This window comes from Bison bison, unplaced genomic scaffold (assembly GCF_000754665.1).
Source record: "Bison bison bison isolate TAMUID 2011002044 unplaced genomic scaffold, Bison_UMD1.0 scf7180017864371, whole genome shotgun sequence".
In the NCBI taxonomy this organism is placed as follows: Eukaryota; Metazoa; Chordata; class Mammalia; order Artiodactyla; family Bovidae; genus Bison; species Bison bison.
This window is the reverse complement of record NW_011494943.1, coordinates 2,732,956-2,757,551: the sequence shown is the minus strand read 5'-3', so window position 1 is coordinate 2,757,551 and position 24,596 is coordinate 2,732,956. Positions and strand designations below refer to the sequence as shown.

The window sequence follows — 24,596 nt, the reverse complement described above, 5'->3', positions numbered from 1 at the left end:
AGGTGGTCAGTATGAGACAGGCTGAGACCTGGGACCTGGAAGCCTTTGCTGCAGTGCCTGGGCATGAACACACATCTCCCAGAGCAACAGATAGAAAGAAACTATAAAGGGCTACAAATGATCCAGTGCAGGCAGAGTTGGGGCAAATTATGAACAAGTTACAAAAAAGACTGAATAAAAACCAGCTGCCACTTCTGAGGTGTTGGAAGCAAAGCAGGGTACTACACGTGATTCCTACACACAGCACCAGGAAGGAGGTGGGCTAACCACCAAAGCCACCCTTCCACCTGACCCACCAGTCTGCCCCCATTAAGGCCTCACAGAGATGGAGCAAGGTCACCTTACCCACCCGATCCTGCTGCAGCATAACCCTTCTGTAAAGCCTCCCTGGAATTCCTCTTCTTAATTCCTACTGATTAAAGAGTTGAATAGGTCAATAACAAGTAGGCTACTTGCAAATTTATGATTTATAAGACATGATGCCAGTCCATAGGAAGTTAGTAAGCAGTTTCGAAGACAAGAGGTAACAAACAGGAAATAATCACTTAAGTTGTATTTTTATTTCAGTTATGTTTCCACAGTCAACTGAGTGGGAAACTGTCATGGAGGATGGTGGGTAAGCAGAAGAGGAGATGGAAACCAGCATGAATTCGAAAGGAGCTCCTTGTTGGTTTATTTCAGTTGGAAAGGTATCCTGTAAAAGGTGGATGTAAGTTGCTTCAATCGTGTCCGACCCTTTTGCGATCGCAAACCAGGCTCCTCTGTCCATGGGATTTCCCAGGCAAGAACCCCGGAGTGGGTTGTCATTTCCTCATCCAGGGGATCTTCCCGACTCAGGGATGGAATCCATGTCTCCTGCATTGGCAGATGGATTCTGTACCACTGAGCAACAAGGGAAAAGAGGACTTGGTTCTAACTTTGAGACATCTGTTCAAATAAGAGGGAGGGGGCTTACATACTCCAGATGGGAGGAAGTAGCACCGCATTTTTGTCAAGTGAGAAAGAGAAATGGTGGCAGCGAGGTCCAAGACCTGAATTTGGATCCCAAATGGCAAAACTTTTACTTGCCTGGCTAAGGACTTAAAGGCTTTTTTCAGTAGCCATAAACCTGCTAAACAGCATTTCTGAAAGGTTTTGGTTACATTTCTGGCCATCGAGGCAAATGAAATGGAGGACATGTCCATTTTTCAGATTCTCTCTTGGACAAACTCAGCAAAATTGCATGGTACTTTATACATTCCTGGTCACTTAAGTAGAGAAACTGCAGATCGTTGAAGAGAGACTAAAGAATTTGATCATTCCCAGTGACAACTATGGGCTTTTAAGTATCTTTAACAGATGAATATGCTAAATGAACCCAATGAATTAAACTCAGCGTGTAAGGAAGACTCTGTGCGTCTAAATGAGGTCCATAATCCAGCCCAGAAAAGAAAAGTACCTGGGAAAATAAATTCCAAAGGTTTCCACTGGCCTCAATTACCCACGTGCTGTGTCAATCTTACCCAGCCAGACTGTAACAAAGATGACCTGTTTTCTACTAGCTGGAGGTTTGTGAGAAAGCACAGAGTGTTTTGCGGTAAACTTTCCCCCTTATCTTAGAGCTTTCAAGCCTGCAGCATTTTCTTTCAAGGGGAAAACAAAAAACCCAGAACAATTACCCCCATTCAATTATAAAATCTCCATCATCAGCCTTTTTGCCACTGACCCTTAGGACAGAAGCAGAATCAGCAGGATCTGCCTGGATCCAGTCGCCCTGTTTTACCAGCACAAATACTTTGGCAGATAAGTGTGTGATTAAATTCAAGGTGGAGCCTAAAAAAATAAATGCTTGAGCACATGACGGAACAGCCTTCCTGCTGTGCAAAGAGGCAGCTGAGACCGGACCGAAGTGGCCCCTTCCAGTCCCGGTCAGAGCTCTTAGCTTAAAGCTTCCCCAGGATGTCAGCACCAGACCTTGGATGATGGAGACAGTTACTGCCAAGGTTAGAGAGTGCTAAGAATACACACTCTGCCTTTATCTTGAGTGTGATATAACTAGAGATTCTAAACAGAGTTAGTCAGAGCCGTGTGTTCTCTGTAAATATTGAAGTAACTAGCTTTTAATGTTTTATCTACATACAGATTTGGTAAACAGAGATGTGGGTAACCTTCGGGGAAAATGTTACACTTGGTGGCAAGCCTAGTTTGCAGCTCAATATTTTCCCTTCTTCCTAGTGAAGTTAGTTTATGTATCAGTGGCCCCTCTGGTTACAAACCACCGCATAATGGAAACCCTGTAGGTTTACACCTCAGTAACATAAAGTGTGTGTGTTTTTTTTTTTCCTCACGGTCTCCTCCCAGTCAAAAATCCCAGCTTTAGGAGCTCTGGGAGCAAACAAACAAAGACCCATGGCTTTAGGTGGTTGTTTCTCTTCCAACTTCGAGCCCATTTTTTTGGGAGGGCGGTAAGGGGGAGGCAAGAATACTGGAGTAGGTTGCCATTCCCTTCTCCAGGAGATCTTCCTGACCCAGGGACTGAAGCCATCTGAGCCACCAGGCAAAGCTAAATCATCTGCCTGCAAGGTGGGAGACCTGGGTTCAATCCCCGGGTCGGGAAGATCCCCTGGAGAAGGAAATGGCAACCCACTCCAGTACTCTTGCCTGGAGAATCCCATGGACAGAGGAGCCTGGTGCATGGGGTCGACAAAGAGTCAGACAGGACTGAGTGATTTCACGTTCACTTTCTCTTCCAACTTCAGGAATCTGGGCATAGGGAGAGTTCACTGAAAGCAGGCATAAGGTCTCATTGCTGGCGGCTAAAATTCATGTACAAATTATGCAAGGTTCATAGTTCCATCTAGACACAAATATTTAGGTGGCCAAATGATATGGCTTAAATACCCAAATCCTGTTACAAAACCCTTCTGAGGTCTTCAACAAGTGTTCTCTACTATTGCGGGTCCATGAAGAGGACAGAGGACTCAGTTGTTCTGCCTGTTCATACCTCTACACTCCATCTCTCTCTCTCTCTCTCTCTCTCTCTCTCTCTCCAGAAGAGCAACTTTCATACTTTTTGGTAGACACAAGGCTATCATTTTTCATCACTGAGTTTTCAAATTGAATTTGTAGTTTATTTTAAACTGAAGACTTTAGGGACTTCCCTGGTAGTTCAGTGGCTAAGACTCCACACTCCCAGTGCAGGGAGCCTGGGTTTGATCCCTGGTCAGGGAGCTAGATCCCACAGGCAGCAACTAAGAAGTCAAAGGCTGCAGCTAAAAATCCTGCCTGCTGCAACTAAGGCCTAGTGCAGCCAAATAAATAAATGTTTTAAAAAATGGTGTAGGATAGCGATTCAGCGAACATGTATATACGTGTGTTTATGCATATATATACATACATGATTCATAATGATTCATATACGATTCCGCAAATATTAATAGATATGTATATGTATCTAGGTATACATATATGATTCAGCAAACATGCGTGCTTATTCACTCAGGCATATCTGATTCTTTGCGACCCCGTGGACTGTAGCCCAACAGGCTCCTCTGTCCATGGGGATTCTCCAGGCAAGAATGCTGGAGTGGGTTGCCATTTCCTCCTCCAGAAGATTGTCCAGATCAAATCTGGGTCTCCTATGTTGCAGACAGATTCTTTACCATCTGAGCTACCAGGGATTCAGCAAATATATATATATATATGTATATGTATATGTATTCAGCAAATACTTGTTAAAAAAACTGAAGACTTTTACTGAACCATATTAAGATCTATACATTTTAAATAATTCAAGGACATGGACCTAAAATTGGCCATTGGGCAAAGGTACAATGGCAGACCTGCCAGAATCCCATGAACAGACAACCAATAAAATGTTGGTGACAAAGACAGAGATCACGCCTCCTCCCTGAGCTTTTACTAAAGCCCCAAGTAGGAAAAAAAAGAAAAAAAGCACTTGACTTCATTTGATTTCTTTTCATAGCAGCCACTAATAACTTCGAATACCGCCACAAAGGACCATCCAGTTTATTCATAAATTAGAAGTGGTCCTGTCTTTCAAGTTTAGAAATAATGCAGCATCCAGCAGAGGCTGTCACTTTGCTTCTGTTCTCACAGAGGACCAAATTCACTAGATGAGTCACTCACAGAATTAACCTTTTTAATGAAATCCAGTCCCCTGAGAATGTCAGCATTTCTAAAGTGCCAGTCCGCCACATGTTTGCTGTTTCATGTTCATTCCCCCCAGACTCATAAGGGCTTCCCTGGTGGCTGAGACGGTAAAGAATCTGCCTGCAATGCGGGAGACCTGGGTTCCATCCCTGGGTCAGGAAGATCCCCTGGAGGAGAGAATGGCAACCTACTCCAGTATTCTTGCCTGGAGAATCCCACGGACAGAGGAGCCTGGTGGTCTGCAGTCCATGAGATCCCAAAGAGTCGGACACGACTGAGTGACTAACACACTCACAGACACACACTCTTAAGAGCTGTGTATCTCAGCCATCACTGACCAATTTAAAGAGAAACACAAGTCTGGCGGTGGTGAAGTGCCTTGGCCCACATATTCTGCTGGTTCCCAAACCTGACTGTGGGTGTGAATCACCTGCAGGCTTTGTTAGATGCACTGGGCTCTCTCCCCAGAGCCGATGGGGACTGGCTGGGACCTCGGATGCTCTGCTGCAGAGCTTGCTCCTGGACACATGTCTCCTCCAGCAACAGAATACAAGAAACTGCTCGGAACTAAAATCAACAGTGTGCATGGGCAGTGGGGGCAAAGTCTGGACTGCAGGGACACAAAGAGACCAAAACCCCCAACCGGCCCCTCTGAAGATCCAGGCGCAAAACCTTGAGTGTCTCCTGCACACAGCACCACTTCAGAGGCTGGGCCAAACACCTAAACCACCCTGACTTGACCCCTGGACACACTCCTACCCATCACCTCAAATAAGGAACCGGCCCACCTTGGGGAGCGAGCAGACAAGGGCATCTATTGCTTGTTCTCACTCCCTCCTGCCACAGGAGGGACCCCAATAAAACCCCACCTGAGCTTCCTGTCCAGCCTCAACTTCTATTGATTCAGGAGGCCAAGAACCCTGGCTGCTGACAGACTCGGAAGAGCTGAGATGGAGCCTGAGAGTTTGCATCTTTTACAAGTTCTATTTTACTGATGCTTTTGAACTGTGATGCCAAAGAAGACTCTTGAGAGTCCCTTGGACTGCAAGGAGATCCAGTCAGTCCATCCTAAAGGAAATCAGTCCTGGATATTCACTGGAAGGACTGAGGCTGAAGCCGAAGCTCCAATAATATGGCCACGTGATGCAAAGAGCTGACTCATTGGAAAAGACCCTGATGCTGGGAAAGATTGAAGGCGGGTGGAGAAGGGGATGACAGAGAATGAGATGGTCGGATGGCATCACTGACTCAATATACATGAGTCTGAGCGAACTCCGGGAGATGTGGAGGACAGGGAAGCCTGGCGTGCTGCAGTCTATGGGTTCACAAAGAGTCAGCTACTGAAAAACAACAAACAAGAAGTTCTCACCTGATCTGAACTCTGTTAGAGCCAGTCCACACTTTGAGAACCTCAAACGTAAGTCACAAAAGGCATCAGGGGCAGAACCTGGATTAAAACCGAGGTCTGTCTGATTCTATGGTACAAATTGCCCACTGAGAAGGTAGCTGTCATCCTCTGAAGACTTCTCTCTTGCAGAGATTGAGGACAAGGAGGAGGAGACATGTGGTATTCGAGAGAGACGTGGATATGGAAGTGACACCCTGGGATGTGGGTTGCCTTGTCTGCCTTGTATCACTTGACCGACCTGATCCTTAATGTTTCCACCGATATCCTTAAGAATTCTATGAGTAATGTTACTCAGCCATAAAAAGGAAGGCATGTGAGCCAGTTCTAATGACGCAGATGAACCTAGAGTGTATTATACAGAGCGAAGTAAGTCAAAAAGAGAAAAACAAATTTCTTATATCAAAGCATACATATGAAATCTAGGAAGATGGCACCGATGAATCTATCTACAGGGCAGCAATGAAGTTGCAGATACAGAGAAGACACTTGCGGACACAGTGGGGGAAGGAGAGGGTGGACAAGTGAGAGGAGTGTGGAAGCATAGACAGTAATATATGTAAAAGAGACGGCTGGTGGGGCCGTTGCGGTATAGCAGAGGGAGCTCAAATAGGTCTTCTCTGACCACCTAGATGTGTGGGAGGGAGGTTCAAGAGGGAGGGGACATGTGTATCCCTCTGGCTGACTCATGCTGATGTATGGCAGAAGCCAACACAATATTGTAAAGCATTTATCCTCCAATTAAAACTGAAATTTTTTTTAATGTAAAAAAAAAAAAGAATTCTGCTACTTTATTCTCACTGATCTCACAGAGTTGTTTTGAAGATAAAACGTGATTATTGTTGTAATAGATTTGTCTAAACTTTGACGTGCTACCACAGATCTTTTTGTTATTTTCGTTAGGGATCAAATCAGGAAAAGAGTAAAAACAAACAAAACAAGAAAAACAAAAAGAGGCGACTGAAGGATCTGGTCTTTAGTTTAAAAGCTGAGACTACGTAAAAGGAAATGCCACGCACGACAAAGAGGTTTATAGGAACCTTAGGAGCTCAGGGTCTTTAAGACGAGTGCACTGAAGGTCCTGAGGATTGGGCAGCTGCCAAACGTGTCCAACGGTGGATTTCTTTTCAGCTTAAAATATGAACATCCTATTTCTTCAAGAGACATTCTTGTGATGAGTGCCAGAAAATGATTAATTATTGGAGGCGCTAGTGGTAAAGAACCTGCCTGCCAATGCCAGAGACATAAGAGACCTGGGTCAGGAAGATCCCCTGGAGGAGGGCATGGCAGCCCACTCCAGTGTTCTTGCCTGGAGAGCCCCATGGACAGAGGAGCCTGGCGGGATACCCTTCATGGGGTCACAAAGAGTTGGTTGGACACAACTGCAGTGACTTAGCACAGGACAAGCTATTTTCCAGTAGCATAGCACATTTTCAAGTAATTAGTTTTGAATAGTAAAAATGTAATGCTAACAGCTGTCTTTAAAATATATATGTATTTTTTCATTCAGGGACTACTGAAAATATTTTACTCTTAAAAACACAATTCCATTACACTGATCCTTGTCTCTATCAGTTGCTCTTCTTCAAAATATAAATTTGACTTCATCTGTAATAAATGAAATACAGGATTTGCTATGCAGTGAGTAGTTAACACAGGTGACTTCATATAACTGTTATTCTTAATTATTGCATTTGCTAAAAATTTTGTTTGGGTATTTCTGTAACATACTGTGGAAAAATCCCAAACAAACATTGTGGCCAATGCAATAATTTTAATGCAAGAGTGAAAACTAAAGGCAGCTTCTACTTTTTCCATGAAAACTCCCATTGGAAATATTTGCATACCATGAGCAGTAACTTCTAACTATTGAGGTTAATATTCACTGGCAGAAAAAGAAAGGGGTCTATTTTATACTGAATAATTAGAGACTTCAAGCTGTAAACTAAAAAATCTGTCAAGGCCCACTGGGCTCTACATTTATTTATGCTTTTTTCCCTCAAACAAATGACCTGTTTGGTATTAGTTCAGTATTTGGTATTAAAGCCTGCAGATTTCCATTTGTCATTAGGAACATAAAGAACGACTGTATTTTTCCCCATCAATGAAATATTACTTTCCTTAGATTGGATATTATACTTGCTCAGTGGAGTGAAATCCTTGTTGATTTATGGTGCTAAAATTCTTTTTGTGTTTATTAACTTTTGATGAAAATGACAAATCCATGTGCTGGTGAGGCTGGGGTTCTGCCCGTTAAATAGAGTACAGATATCTTCTTTTCTGTTTCTGATTTGCCGTTTTTCTATCCTTTGAATGTCTTTGATAGAGAAAGTACAATTTAATGCTTGGCGTGCAAAAGAGAATTCTTCAAAGAAGCCAATAAACAGAGAGCAGAGAACAGGGTCCGGGGGCAGCGTTTGAGTCCGTTGTCTCAGTGCCTGCACATTTCTCAGGCTTTCACTTGGAGTTGCGTGCAAAGGTTTCTCGAATGTTGGGTGAACCATCCAAATTACGTGTTAATATTATTCAGCGTTCCTAGTAAGCACACAGATATGAATTTATGGGGAAAGGGCTGATGCTAAAGCTGAAACTCCAGTCCTTTGGCCACCTCATGCGAAGAGTTGACTCGTTGGAAAAGACTCTGATGCTGGGAGGGATTGGGGGCAGGAGGAGAAGGGGACGACAGAGGATGAGATGGCTGGATGGCATCACTGACTCGATGGACGTGAGTCTGAGTGAACTCCGGGAGTTGGTGATGGACAGGGAGGCCTGGCGTGCTGCGATTCATGGGGTCGCAAAGAGTCGGACACGACTGAGCAACTGAACTGAACTGAACTGAACTGGGGTTCATTAGAGCACATGGATTAGTGGTTAAACACATCCTATAGAGAAAGAAAGCCTGCCTGGTCCAAAGTCAGCTATTCCATTTACTACTAATAGCTGTGTGACCTTGGGGACATTTCATGGCCTCTCTGAGCCCCTGTTTTCTTCTCTGTAAAAATGAGCTTTCTCATGGGGGTAGAAGAATGAATGCTTGTAAAACCTTTAGAACAATGCACACACGTAGTTAACACCCTGTGTTTTTATTGTTAAATAAAAATCCGTGAGTAAAGTGAATTAACTCTTTTAGCTTAACTGTAGAAGCTATCACAGCATTGTAAAGGAACTATACTCCAAGAAAATTTTTGAGTCATATATATACCAATATTAGTACATATAAAACAGATAATCAACAAGGATTTACTGTATAGCAAAGGAGGTCTACTCAGCATTCTCTAATAACCTTTAGGAAAAGAACCCAAAGATGAATAGATATATGTGAGTGAACCAAATTCTGTGCACCTACAGCAAACACAACATTGTCATCAAGTTAATAAAAAGTTAAATTAAAAACAAAGAAGAAAAGAAAGCAGGGAGTAAATTGAAAATACTATTTCCGCTGTGAAATGACACATGCTCCTCTGCTGTTGGCAGGCGAAACATTGCGTAAGTTTCCCCTCTTTGGGAAACTCAGCAGAAACATCCGCTTTCCCTAACTTTGGTAACAGAAAGCTTGCGCTGTGGACACAAACCCTTATGAGAACTGATGAAGCCACCTGTTCTCACGATACAGAGAAAACATGAAGTCTTTGTAAAACACCAAATCCATCCTACTAGACAGCATCAAAGAAGAGCCACGGGCCGAAGGTGAAGCTGAAAGAGTATATCAAACATAATCTAATCAAACAGTAGAGAAAACCCATTTAGGATGGTGACGATAAACAGGTGGTTTTTATGATACAGTTTGGGCATAGCATTTTGATAGCCGTAACTATTTCCTATTCAGTGCTTTTTTTCCCTTTATCATCCATGGTCAAGAAATTGTGCCACCAGCCAAGGCATCTCTTGTATTTATTTCCTCAGTTGGTTACTTTGACTGGGTCTTCGTTGCTGCGTGCGGGCTTTTTCTGGCTGCAGGAAGCCGGGCTACCCTTTGCTGCTGGTGCTGGCTCCTTGCTGCGGGGCTCCTCCTGTGGGCCAGCACAGCCTCCAGGGCTCAGGGGTTTCAGCAGTCGTGGAGCACAGGCTTAGCTGCGCTTCGGCATATGGGACTGTCCTGGACCAGGAATCGAACCCGAGTCCCCTGTGTTGACAGGCAGATCCTTAACCCCTGGACCACCACGGAAGTTCCAGGAATTTCTTAATTTTAATAGCTCTGGGTTTTTTCCCCCCTCAGGTAAAAGAGGAGCAAGTCATACTTGAGCAAGACAAACCTCATTCCTGTGGGAAAATGGTCGGCGTCTGAAACAAGCAAGCATCATGAGGAGAAGGAAGAGGTCTGGGTCAGTGTGGGGACGGGGCTGCTGATCATTTAACACCACTGTTCACCCACATGAAATAAGGTGGAGATGAGAGGATCTCAGGGAACACCATTTGTAATATTATTTGTTTTCCAGTTTTCCTTTCTGAAAAATAGAGGTGATCTAACACCAAACAGCCAAAGCAAGACTCCGGGAAGCCATCAGACAGGCAGCATGACCAGAGCCTGTTTGTGCCTGTGGGTCTCACCTTGAGCTTGGGCTCTATTACACTGTGCTTCTGCTGAAACACGCATCGGAGGGAACGAGGCCTCTCTGTCACCACACAGTCAGCTGTTTGGGGATTATAACTATGCTTCAATCACTTCTTGTTTTTTCTTTTTTTTTTCTTGTTGATTTACTTTAAATTGGAGTGGGCTTCCCTGGTGGCTCAATCAGTAAAGAGTCCACCTGCAAAGCAGGTAGACCTGGGTTCGATTCCTGGGTCAGGAAGATCCCCTGGAGAAGGGAATGGCAACCCGCTCCAGCATTCTTGCCCAAAGAATCCCCTGGACAGAGGAGCCTGGCGGGCTACAGTCTGTGGGGTCGCAAAAGAGTTGGACACGACTTAGCGACTAAGCCAACCGTAGTTGCTTTTCAATGTTGTATTAGGTTCTGCCATACGACAACTTGAATCGGCCATAAGTACACGTGGGTTCCCCCTGCTCTTGGGCCTCCCCCACCCATCCCACCACTCCATCACAGGGCTGGTTTGTATTCTAAATGGCAGGTGTCGGGGTGGTAGGTTTGGATTGTATCAGTTTAGCAAAACTGGGGCCACACATTCCAGAACTGAATTTCCTGTATCGTTTCAGGCTATCCTGGGCCACAAGAAACATTCTGCATGAAGTCTGTAAGGCTCAAGGAAGCCAGGAAAGCGTTCCCTTTTTCTTTACACTGAAACACAAGTATTAGAATTGCGTCCACTGTGACACTTCCCTCAATTTCCCAGCAAAGTTGATTTTTCTGCCCTCACGCTCCTTGGAGAGGCTTTGTTCTTGTCTTTCCCAATGGCAAAGAGCTGACAGACTTACCCTTGTATACCCTAGTGCCCAGTGGAATGAGTACTGCACACTCACTTGGAAGAACAGAGATATGGTTTGTTCAACCTGTGAAGCCAAAGTGTAAAAGATGTTCTGTCTCCTGAGTGGTGGTGGGGTCACTCGCATGCTGATGCCTGCAAAGACCAGACCCACGGCAGAGTTATCATGGTTCCACTCTGTGCATAATTAACACAGTCACTTTTCCCCACATAAAATTCCAGGCACAACTGCAGAAGCAGGGTCCACTCTTTATGCTGACAAAGAACGGGAATGGGGTGACACCGGTATTTAGGAAAAGCCCACACAAAATATCCCGCTACAGCGACAGAAGGCGTGGACCAAACAGTGTTCTGAGCCCCGCTGTGAGCAGAAATCACAGTATGTTTTGCTTCTGTTGAGTTTGGTTTGGGGCGGCTTGTTTATGGTTTCCCTTTGTTCAGATTTGTTTCTCTGAATGTTTCTTTAGCTTTTAAACTTCTGGTGTAAATGCTGTAATCTTATCTCCAACTCAATATTGTTATCTGGTACAGTTAAATAAAAATTTTAGTCATAAGGAAGTGCAACGCCTTCCCTTCCCACAAAGCCTAAATTTAAATATGTGTAACTCATAAGTCTTAGGTCATCTGCTCAAATTAGCCACGCTACTTTCTCCCTGAGTGTTCTCCAACCACCCACAAGCTGACTCAGTCCTGAACAAAAGGACCAGGCTTCTCGATGTGGCAATCCTGGTGTGTCGCACACAGCCTCTAAGACTCCGGCATCTTCTCAAATTTTAATTGCGTGTCCTGGGAAAGATTTTCTTGTTCCGTCCATAAATAGAACTCAGTGGTAGACGATGAGAACGTTAAAGGTCAGTTAATAACCTCATACTTCATCAGGATAGCTGAGTGCATCTTTCAGGTAAGTGCAAGTTGACCAGTCTTATTAGTATTCCCAGGCGGTGCCAGTGGTAAAGAACCAAAGCAGGAGACATAAGAGATGCGGGTTCAATCCCTGGAGGAGGGCATGGTGACCAACTCCAGTATTCTTGCCTGGAGAATCCAGTGGAAGAGGAGCCTGGTGGGGTTGCAGAGTTGGACGTGACTGAAGTGACTGAGCATGCATACATCAGTCTTAAGGCCTTCTTCAGCAGACTCAAGGCAGTGGCTTCCACACAGGAGAACTTTGAATCAGAGATCTACTGGACATTTTGAGGGGGCGGGGTCTGGCCATTAAGCAGGTGCCTTGTTTCATGAGGCTGAAAGTGTTAGTCCCTCAGTCGTTTCCGACTCTGCAACCCCACGGACTGTAACCTGCCAGTCTCTGTCCATGGGATTCTCCAGGCAAGAAAACTCCCTGGAGTGGGTAGCCATTCCCTTCTCCAGGGGATCTCCCCAACCCAGGGATCAAACCCAGGTCTCTTTCATTGCAGACAGATTCTTTACCACTGAGCCACCAGGGAAGCTGGTTACTTTGGATTATTTTCCTAAAAGTAGAGACAGAATGTCCTGAAAACTACTGTTCAGGACAGTCTCACATGAAATAAGTACATAATTGTGAGAAGACTGCCAACTTTGTGGGTGAGGAGCTAATTTCGTTGGGGGTGAAGGTGGGCAGAGCCCTTTAACCAATCGAGTACCAACCTATCCCAGGTATTTAGCCTCACAAAAATTCCCCTTTTATAGTGCTTCTCAAAATTGTTCATTAAAAAACAAAACCAAAAGAGAAATGAGTATATGACCCTTATCCCGACCTCTAAAATCCTAGGAGATCTGAGAATATAACCCAGAGGACTGGGCCCAAACTCACAGTATTCCAGTCTTAAGGTTTTTCTTTAAAATACATGCTGCATTACAAAGATAATTTTTTAACCAGGCTTATCAGTTAAATGCTTTCCTTCATCTACTCTCCCTGAAAAAGCTGAGTTAAATTAATGCTTCAAAGATACACCCTGCTTATCTTGTGGCTTCTCATTGCTCCTGAGATGCTGCTACTCCTGTGAACACAGTCCTCTGGGGGCAGGACTCATATATATGAAAAATAAATACACATTTTTGTTGTTTGGTTGCTAAGCTATGGTCGATTCTTTGTGACCCCATGGATGTAGCCCGCCAGGTTCCTCTGTCCATGGGATTTTTCCAGGCAAGAATACTGGAGCGGGTTGCCATTTCCTTCTTCAGGGATCTTCTCGACCCAAGGATTGAACCAAGTGTCCTGCCTTGGCAGGCGGATTCTTTTCTGCTGAGCCACCAGGGAAGCCCGCAAACTACACATACTTAGCTATAAAAAAGAATGAAATGATACCATTTGCAGCACATAAATGGACCTAGAGATTATCACACTAAGTGAACTAAACCAGAGAGAAAAAGACAAATATCATATGTTATCACGTATATGCACAATCTAATTTTTAAGATGATGCAAATGAACTTATTTATGAAACAGAAAGAGACTTACAGATATTAAAAACAAACTTACAGTTATGGAAGCGGAAACGTGGAGGGGGGACACAGTGAATCAGAAGCTTGGGATGAACATGAACACAGTACTATCTACACCACTATATGTTAGATAACCAGCAAGGACCTACTGCATAGCTCAAGAAACTCTACTCAATATCCTGGGATAACCTATATGGGAAGCGAATCTGAAGAAGAAGGAATACATGTATATGTGTGACTAAATCACTCTGCTGTCCACCGGAAACTAACACAACAGTGTACATCAACTCTACTCCAATAATCTTTTTTTTTATAAAAAGAAAAAGTAGACTGCACAAAAATCTAGGAGAGACTATACAACAGCTGAAATACATGGTAGGGAAAATGAAAGACAGACCATGCCATTGGGAGGCTGGGGTGTCTTTTAAATAAAGTACATTTGTTCTTTGTCTCAATTAAAAGAAAAAGTAATTTTTGTCTTTATCCAGATTGTCTTATTAAAAAGTTGTAGCGCTGAAGGTGCTGTGTCGAATACTGGATGCTTCTATACACAAATGATGGCATTGTTAGGCATATCCGTTTTGTGGAATTTTAAATATATTTAACAGGTAAAATGTAGTTAATCTCTTTTTATAGAAACTAAGGCTGCAAACTTAGAATGTCTGATAGCTACATGGGAAAATACAAGCATGGTGAAGACTCCCTGTGTCCTGGGAGGGACGACTTCGTGCGCCACCTTGGCCAGGCCACGGCACCCAGTTTGGTCAAACACCCTCTGGATGTTGTTGTGAATATGTTTGCTAGTTGTGGTTTACCTTTACAATCTGTAGACTTTGAGCAAACCAGACAGCCTTCCATAGTGAGGGCGGGCTTTGTCCAATCAGGTGAAGATATTAAGAGTCAAGAGTGAGGTTTCCCAAAGAAGCAACAAAAGAAATTCTGCCTCGAGGCTGCAACATAGTCCACCAGTTTCCTGCCTGCTGGTCTACCCTGAAAATTCTGGACTCAGGACTGCAATATTAACTCTTAACTTCCAGAGTGCCAGCCTGCCTCACAGATTTCAGACTTGCCAGCCCTCACAATCATATGACCCAAAACTTGCATTAAATTTCTTCCTATGTCTCCCTCTCTCTCTCTATATGTGTGTGTGTGTGTGTGTGTGTGTGTGTGTATCATATCGGTTCTATTTTTTTTGGATAACCCTTATACAGTTACCAAACTATAGTGGAAAGAAAGCAATAATTCTAAAAGAATTGTCAGACTAAGCTTTGGAAAAAAAAGTCTTGTAAAAGAGTTCATAGAAAAAACAGTATTCTTACCACGTACAAGTTCTGAATTCCAAAAGCATACCCAGGACAAGAGCAACAGGCCACTCATTTGTCTATCACCGTATTGCTTCCATGAAAAAAAGTTCAATTCGTTAGTGTACTAATTGTATCATGTTATGGTGGTACTAGGTCATTGAATGACCCTTAATTATTTACAGATCTGCCTTTTTTGGCCAGACTGAGGATAGGGACCGGATCTTCGTCATCTTGGTACCAGACCCAATAAATGAGTATTGATTGCATGGGAACATGGTTCTAATTTAAGATAGAATAGGATGAAAAATGAAAGTTCATTGTGATGAAATATGGTTTTGGTCATGTTTGCCGGAACATAGTTTTTTTTCTTAAAAAAGAGAAAAACTGAATATTTCTTTTTGAGTTAAAAGAATAAATCTTATGGACTATAATCTAAAGCCTTGCCACCATTTGAAGTCTTTAAAATTATACTCACAGAGTTTAAATAAAATCAGAACTTGTGATATTTCTCGACATTGTTAAGAGAAAAATCACCTTCTTTATGTGGAACTTTTGGGTAAACCTGTTCTGGGGGCTGTTTCTTACTCAGATTATTGACTTTTTTTCAGTTTTCCCTGCTTTGTGGACAGTTTCAGGTCTATTTTTGAAAGACAGTGAATGTGGAGCCAGAGAAAGCTTTAAAAGTCAAATCCTCTTTGAATCACTATATGCATGGTGCATCTGAATCCTTGATCTTAGAGTAGAAAGCCCCTGGAGGACAGGAGGAAAAGAATTGATCCCGTCTCCTTCACTGAAGAACAGCTATAAGAAAAGTCAAGTCATCCACTCATCCAGCCCGTATGTGTAAACAGCTCCAAACTCGAGGGTGTCCATGCCTAAAAATGATGAAAAAGACTTCTCTGGCGCTGGCTTCCTAGGAAAGCAGGATGCAGATGACCCTGCAGAGGGCTCCTCCAGTGTGACCATTATACGGTCCAGACAAGCCTTTCTTTCCCCCAAAGCAGAGCTCTTTGGCCTAGAAACTTAACTGAAAACAATCTTGTTGTACAGTTGCTCAATTGTGTCCGACTCTTTGCGACCCCATGGACTGCAGCACGCCAGACTTCCCTGTCCATCGCTATCTCCCGGAGTGTACTCAAATTCATGCCCATCGAGTTAGTGCTGCCATCCAGCCATCTCATCCTCTGTCATCCCCTTCTCCTCCTGCCTTCAATCTTCCCCAGCATCCGGGTCTTTTCCAGTGAGTTGGCTCTTCGCATCAGGTGGCCAAAGTATTAGAGCTTCAGAAGCTTCAGCGTCACTCCTTCCAGTGAATATTCAGGGTTGGTTTGCTGCTGCTGCTACTGCTAAGTCGCGTCAGTCGTGTCCGACTCTGCGACCCCAGAGATAGCAGCCCACCAGGCCCCCGTCCCTGGGATTCTCCAGGCAAGGACGCTGGAGTGGGTTGCCATTTCCTTCTCCAGTGCATGAAAGTGAAAAGTGAAAGTGAAATGTGAAAGTGAAGTCGCTCAGTCAAGTCCGACTTGTGGTGACCCCATGGACTGCAGCCTACCAGGCTCCTCCATCCATAGGATTTTCCAGGCAAGAGTACAGGAGTGGGGTGCCATTGCCTTCTCCAAGGGTTGGTTTACTCCCCAAGAAATCTACGATTGCCTTGTAGTTTCCCATCTGTTGGCAACAGCTGGCATGAGTTTCTGTGTTGATGAGACCGGGGCATTCCTCAGAAGTCTCAGTTGGTGAGCACAGCGTCATTTTCTGTCGGTCGAGTTGCAGGAAGCAGGGCTTCAGTCACCTTCACTCCCACCCGTGTGTTTTGTTCATCACCATCACCTACCTGCCATACACAGTATTCTTGCTCCCTGTCTAACTATTGAAATCTATACCTACCCTGGTCTTTTTTAACATCTCAAAAAAGAAAATCTCAGACATATCTCACTTGCAGAATCCTCTCCATCTTGGAAAACAATCCTGGCACATAGATGATTCCCCCAGGACCCCTCTTCCCTTTGTAACTTTCCTTCAGCCACACTGGTCTTGTTGCTTCTCAAATAGGCCCAGCACGTCAGAGCTTGCACGGGCTGTTCCATTTACCCAACCTTCTCTGCTCCAAGGTATCTGCCTGCTCAATTCCTCACCACCTTGAGTTCTTTGACCAAACATCACCTCCTCGGTGAAGCTCTCCCGGGCTGTCCTACTTAAACATGTAAACCTGTGGCAAGCAGCTTTGGCACTGGCCCCCTGTGATGTCCCGCCTCCTTCAGGCTTTTGTGAAATCCCTCCCCTTGAGGGCTGGCTGGAAGAAATGACTCATTCAATAGAACGTGGCCAAGCTGAGGGGCTGTCACGTCCAAGATGCGGCTGGAGAAAGACTCTGTCTTCTGTCTTGCTTACTCCCTCGCTTGAGTTAATGGAAAGCAGCTGCCATGCTGGGCGCTGTCTTATGGAGAGGCCCAAGTGGCAAGGAACTGGAGGAGGACTCGAGCCAACAAGCCATAGAGACTGAGCCCCCCGCCAACTGCCCCAGAGGAGCCAAGTTCTGCCAGGGACTGCGTGACTGAGCTTGGAGGAGAATCCTGCTTGGGCAAGGCTGGCGATGCCTGTGGTCCCACTGGACTCTTGACTACAGCGGGGGAGACGCTGGTCCCGAGGACCCAGACAAACTGGCTTCCTGACCAACACCAGCTCTGAGACAACAAACGCTTGTTGTTCTAAAATACTAACACAATATCCACTCTTCCACCCCCGCACTTGATTTCTTTCTCTTTTATGTTTTCTTCTATAAGACGTCACCATTAATGTTCAATGTATTTCACTTACTGACCGTCTTCCCACACATCTACTAAAATATGAGACTTCTGAAGGCAGAAACTTTTGTCTTTTTCTTTTCATCAGTATATGTTTGAAGTCTAATCACTGCCTGGCTCAGAGTAGTCAACAAATATTTGTTAAATACATGAAGCGTTATATCACTCAATGGCAAATTGTTTTTCCTAAGTTCCTAAGGAAAATGGCTTCATTGCAACAATCTCCCACAGAACCCTCATTCTTTCACATGTTTTAATATTTAGTAAATATTTGTTGAGAGGATCAATCAATGAATAAATTACAGAAAATTGGATTTTTTTGTAAGCGCAGTAACAATCCAGTCAGGGAAATGATCAGATGATCCATTATTTCCATGTCACTGTCTTATAGAGGTCAAGAATTTGAGACTGTGGTGGCAAGAAAAAAAATTAGAATTCTAGAGTTTTCATTTTTCACACAAAATGTATGTCTTTGTCTTCTTTAGGACATTAACTTATTTATTTCCCATTATTCAAAACAATGATACTAGCAGGAAAGACAAACAGCAAGATGCCCTCCATTCTGGAAGAAACACATTTATCAATGTGACATAAATGCCTGGAAAAGAACAGTGTCAGTCATCACCTTGTAAAAAGGGTCGGGTAGATTCTTGAGGGTTAAGGTTTCTGCTATGTAGAGGGATGGAGGCACGATGACAGGTACCTGCCAGTTTGCTGAAACTGATATCCATGGAGAAAACATCACTCACTCATCAGTTTCAGAGAGGGTACCCACGCGTGTCCTCAGCCACTCTACAGACAATGGCCGCACGTATGACATCTGTAGAGACAGTTCCTCTCTGCGGTTGTATCAAGCCTAATAACTGTGGGTAACATCATACTAGGAAGAGGCAGGAGGTCATCTGGTAATGAGAAGCACGTGTATTTTGGAATTCAGACAGGAGTGAGTTTGAATCTGAGACCTGAAGAAGTTACGGGGCTCTCCCCAGATTACACAGCTAGAGTGGAAAACCTAGATCTCCATCTATAAAATGAAGACAGTCGCTCCCTCCAAACTTGAAGTGAAGAGCCACTTCACCCAGCACATAGTAAGCATATGAATGCCCATTTCCCCACGCTGCCATAAAAATATTTATAGTCCGTGTGATGCCCGAAATAATGACATTTTCCATCTACTGTTCCTAAAGTTAGATTTGAGGCTACTTTTCCTAGAAAAAGAAAGTAACATAAGGTGCTCTAGGATAAATTCATGGGGGATAAAAGCCAAACCATCCGCTAAGTGATGGGTTTTACAAATTCAGAAAAGAAACAATTCAACTAAATCCCTGGGTTGTCCTGGTTATAAATATTTACTCCAAGTACTCGTTCTTTATATATCTATTGTTTTCCCCCAAACTATGCTTTTCGCTAATTTCTTTCAACTAATTTATATCCAAATCTTGATGTGGACTCACCACTCACATGTATAATGGGAAAAGCATACTTTTCAATGTCCTTGAAAACTCTTGTTCTTTTGCAAATAAAAATATACTTATTTGGGAAAACGCATTAAAATAGCAACTTGTGTGCCCCTCCCACTTCAGTCTTTTTGTCCGGTTTCAGATATTGTCATAGTCTTATTTTGCATGGGACTAATGTCTTGGATTTATCACAGATGCTCACGTGTTCTAACAAAACACTTAAGGAATTGCTTCTGTTAGTTACTCTGGTTTTTCCCCTGTCTCTGTCTTTCTGTCTCTCCCTTCTTTTTTTGAATTGAATTGAACTCTGGACCCTGTTCACTTTTATACTTATTTTTGGCTTAATTTCCGGAACTCTACAGTGGTATTCAACAAAAGAGCTGTGGCATAGGGACTTCAGGTCACTTTGTTGGTTAAAATCTGACAGAGAGCGGTTGGTCTACATTTTCCAAAGTAAAGTGGCAAAAGGGCATCAATATGCTTTTTCTTCTTTAAGGTCTGTCTCTTGTAGCTGGAAGGGGTAGATGTTTAGAAGAAACACTCCAGTCCCATTTCCCTAAAGACCTGTCAATTCCTATAACCATATAAGAGTATGATGCAAATGACCAAAATCCATTGGGTTTATAAGACAGTTCTTGTTTTCCACTTACACACTTCCATCCAGCAACAAGGGAGACAATTTGATTTTACATGTTAAAAGATTCATAGTGTCCAAAGAGCAAGAATTGATAAGTCTATAGTTTTCTGAATAAATATTCAAAGACAAAAGGTCTCAGATTTTAATGGACAAGAGAAAAGGCTTTGGAGAAATTAAGGTGAACATACAGGAGAAATAGAAATTAGAATAGAAACTCTCTATTTTGAAGCTATGTTAAGATCAGTCTAGAGAAATGGATGTTTTTATATCATCTCATATACAATCCTCAGAAAATAATCAACCTACTTTCTTGAAGTATTTTCAGGGGATGCTTAAATGTACATTTCACTGAAGCCATATATTCATAAATGTGTACATATATATGGATGCCATGATTTGCTTTTGATAGCAGTTATGAAATACTCCATCTGCTATTAAATATGGAATCTGAAGAAGTCACTTTTAGATATCTACATATATAATGGAACATTAGGTCTCTTTCATAAGCTCTTTATAGACCAATTTGAGACTATGTTTTACCAAAGTTTCACAAGACGCCTACTTAAAGCCCTCACATAGGGAATGAAATTGTCTTAATTGCATCTGATTCCACACTGATATTGACATTGCTGGATACAGAGTTTTGCTGCTTTCTGATCAGTGGGCAGCATGAACAAACACAGACTGAATGACTTTGAATAAGGACAAAAACAGAGCCAGGCTTACCTGTGTCCTTTCTCCCGAGGATCTAGGAGCTAGGAACTCACAGCTGGGCAAGAGTGAAAATGTTCTTTAGTTAATAATACAGGCAAGAAAAGCTCCAGACCCCAAGAACCTGGGTTAACCATTGACACTGGCTTGTTCCTACAGTTCCACCCTGGGAACACGCATAGGTAGCCCGTGGCATCTTAGGAAGCCGGCGCCAACCGGTCAGCTGAGACCACGGCTGGGGCCCCGCCCCTGCACCCCTGGAGGAGATCCGGGGAGAAGGTCACCCAGGCGTCCCCTGACTCACTGTTCACTTGCTTGGGAACACAAAGGAGGAAGATTTCCTGGGCCAGAAATATGTTCAGCAGTGCCCGTAAGTGACTCAAATATTTACAGACAGGGCTATTGGAGGCTCAGTTTTCAGACTTTGAGCAATGCAAAGAAGCTCTTTTTGTCAGAGTTCTTTGCATACATCTGAGCAGGTCAGAGTTGAAAGGGGATGCCGATGAAAACGGAGACGAGACAACCTGCAATGGCTGAGCGGCCACTCGTCCCTTTACTCAGCGTTCCTTCGGTGGTCATCTACCCTGTGCAGCGCAATTCCAAGTGTGGCTTCCCGGGTGGCTCAGTGGGAAAGAATCTGCCTGCAAAACAGGAGATGCAGGTTTGATCTCTGGGTCGAGACGGTCTCCTGGAGAAGGCAATGGCAACCCGCTCCAGTATTCTTGCCTGGGAAACCCCACGCACAGAGGAGCCTGGCGGGCTACAGTCCATGGGGTTGCAAAGAGACACACACGTGCACACATGCTCCCAAAGCACAGGCATCCACAGTTGAATAAGCCTCGAGAAACAGAAGAAAGAGACTAAGGCTGAAGGTTTCTCCTGCCCACAACCTCAAGAGTCAGAGTTTAAAGGACTTCCCTGGTGGTCAGTGGTTAAGACTTCACCCTCCAACACAGCAGGCACAGGTTCCATCCCTGGTTGGGGAGCTAAGACCTCACACGCCTCGTGGCCAAAACACCAAAACAGCAAACAGAAGCGTATTGTAACAATTTAATAAAGACTTTAAAAACCATCCACAACAATAACAACAACAAAATCTTTAAAAAAAGAATCAGAGTTTAAGACAGAGATGATAAAGAAAATACAGGCTGTTGTTCAAGTCTAGAACGTACAATCTGATGGTCCCTCTGCCCCAGCAATCAGTCCTCAGGGGTGAGATGAAATTTTGAGGCAGTCATGGGGTCAAGCTGACTGACCGAGAGTCAGAAAATTGAATAATACGCGACGAGGTGGTAGAGTCAAGAGAAAGGTCCAGAAGAGGTGAAAGTCAGCCACAAGAAAGGAAAGAAATAACAATCCCAGCTCTTCAGAACCTGGGGGCGGGGAGGGGGAGGGCGGGGCTGTATGCAGAGGGTTGCCAGGGGAGGTTTGTGCTGGCCAGAAACCAGCATTTTTCTTTCCTGGGAAGAGCGCTGGTAGGCAGGGGTCTGGAAGCCTTGTCCAGTTTGGTTAACCCTCCAAATTTAAGGGGCAGTGCCTAAGTTCCGACCAGAGTTGCTGTTGGGGTGTTGTTGGGTGTGTGTTTTGCATTTTTTTTAATTAAAAAAAATGGAGTATAGTTGCTTCGCAACGTTGTATCAGTTTCTGCTGTGCAGCAAGGTGAGTCAGCTGTGTGCACAAATTATCTTCTCCCTCTCAAGCCTCCCTCCCCCTCCCCATCCCACCTCTCTAGGTCATCACAGAGCACCGAGCTGACCCCGAGTCAGAGCTCTGAATTCCTCCCACCTGCTCCTCCCCCTGCTGTGTCCGCAAGCCCATTCTCTATCTGTGTCTCCTCCCACCCTGCAAATGCGTTCATCAGTGCTGTTTTGTTAGATTCCATAGCTATGCATTAATGGACAATACTTGTTTCTCTGACTTACTTCTCTCCGTATGACAGACTCTAGGTGTTCGCACTTTTAACAGCATGAACACTTGAGGAGGCAAGATTGGATGTCGGTGTTGGGACTCACTGGCTTTGTGACACCGGGAGCCGCTTGACCGCTCTGTATCCATCTCCTCATCTGTAAAGTGGAAATAATAATAACAACAACTACAACCGCAGCTCCTACTCAGGCTGGTACTTGGTGTTCCAAGCCTGCGAGCTCTCCATCAGGCTTGGACATTCTGATAGGAGCGCGTGATCTGCAATCTGTTACTCAGTAACCCAGAAGAAGAGCTTAAACCCTTCAAGGGACATATCTTTTTAATCACCCATAAATGTCAGGGAGGCAGCGAACCTGGAGGTGAGCCTTTCTGCCAAGAAATCTGAAGACTGGAGAGATGTCTGCATGCCCACACACATGGAGGCCGCTTCCGTTGCGGGGCATTCACAGTAAGGCAGGCTGACTGCTTAGTGAGTGTTATCAGTCACTCTGCTCTGTTCCTGGATGGGGAGCTGGGATTTTTTTTATTAGTGGTCCGCAGGAAAGGACTGAACGGAACACACATGACTCTCTCTACAAGGACAGTCTCAGGGAAGGTGGCTTTGTCTGGCTGACTGCCGAGGAGACAAGGCAGCCGAAGACGGATGGCATAGGAAAGACCCTGCAGGAGACGAGGAGGCAAGATGGGGACCTGGATGGGCTCCCAAGCCCGAGTCAGACCATCGCCGCCGCCTCGTCCCTTTGTTTGAAGTAAATTCCCAGAACACCAGGCACGCCCATACTCACATGTAAGCAGAAAAACACTTGCCAAAGCCAAGTCAAATTATCATCTGGATCGGCTTCTCTGTCACATTCTGTGCTTCCTAAATCTACCTTAAACTAAAACTAAACGTCTTGAAGTTCAGCTTTGGGGAACTACAGGCCTCCTGGAAACACAGAGAGAAACTGAGGCAAATCGAAAAAAGCCTGTTTAAAGATTTGACAAATGACAAGATGATGAAAGAATTCATTACTCAAGTGGAAGAACTCTGATACCTTTTCCAATAATCTGTACTTTGTTGCTGCCCGATGATTTTAGTCATGGCCTAAAAAGAAGACAGACTCTAAAAAGAAGATATACCACACAAATTCTATACCCCATCCAGCATTCTAGAGTATAGAATTGAGCTGGTGCTACTCTAGCTCTGTCGTGGACAAACTATTTTTGTTTGTTTGGACTTACTTCTGCTTTTGTAAGACCTGAGAGCTAAGAATAGTTTTTACATTTCTAAATGGCAGGGATAAGATTACTAGAGGAGTAATATTTTGTGATGTAAAGTTATATGAAATTCAAACTTCAGGATCCATAAAATTTTTTTTTTTTTTTAAACATAGCCCTACTCTTTAGTTCATTTACATGTCATCGATGGCTGTACTCACCCTATGGCAGCAGAATTCTGTGACCCTCAGAGTCTCAGCAGAGACCAGGTGGTCCTCAAAACTTCCCATATTTAGCATCTGGCCCTTTGCAGAAAAAAATGTTTGCAGAGCCCCGAGCTAGTTAAACTATGCAATTTGCATTCTTCAAAGATGATGTTCCTCTTTCCTGGTTAATGGTTAACATATAGTTAACTCCAAGTCAACTGAAATTCTAGAATTTAAAACCTTATTTTTTTTACATCCAACCCAACAATCATGTTCCTTGGTCTTTACTGAGACCAAGAGTTAAAAACCTAAGTCCACACAAAAACCTGTACACAGAGTATTTATAGAAGTTTTATTCATAAGTGCCAAAACTTAGAAGGAATCAAGACATCCTTCAGTAGGTGAATAAACAGTGCTACACCCAGACAATGGAGTATTATGCAGTTCTAAAAAGAAACGAACTACCAAGCCCTGAAAATACACAGGGAAACCTTAAATGCGTGTTTCTAGGTGAAAGAAGGCAATCTGAAAAGCCTGCGTAAAGTACGATTCCGAGTATATGGCATTCCGAAAAAGCTAAAATTATGGAGGTAATAAAAGATCGGGTTTGGTGAGGAGCAGAGGGAAGGAGAGATAAACAGGCAAAGCCCAGAGGGTTTTTGGAGCCGTGAAAATTCTCTGTATGATTTAACAATGATGGATGTATAGCATCGCATGCATGCGTGCTAAGTAGCCTCAGTTGTGTCTGACTCTTTGTGACCCCACGGACTGTAGCCCCCAGGCTCCTCTGTCCATGGGATTCTCCAGGCAAGAATACCGGAATGGGTTGCCATTTCCTTCTCCAGGGGATCTTCCTGACCTAGAGATCGAACTCAAGTCTCTTGCACCGGCAGGCAGGTTCTTCACCACTGAGCTGCCTGGGAAGCCGCATATCCTTTCGTGTCTTCCCTCAATGTTACTGTAAATCTGAAACTGCTCTATAAAATAATCTTTT

At 43.9% G+C, this 24,596-nt stretch overlaps 1 protein-coding gene across 2 annotated transcripts in view; it reads right to left on the bottom strand.

The window, feature by feature from the left end:
- Positions 1-24,370, bottom strand: part of KCNJ16 (potassium inwardly-rectifying channel, subfamily J, member 16) — a 69,716-nt gene extending 45,346 nt beyond the window's left edge. Inside the window, exon 1 of one of the 2 annotated variants that reach the window (XM_010856082.1) lies at positions 23,618-24,370. The gene's annotated coding sequence lies outside the window, so the exon portion shown is untranslated. Of the gene's footprint in view, positions 1-20,288; positions 20,453-23,617 lie in introns of those variants that run through there. The other variant, XM_010856081.1, reaches the window with a different exon arrangement.
- Positions 24,371-24,596: the final 226 nt, after the last annotated feature.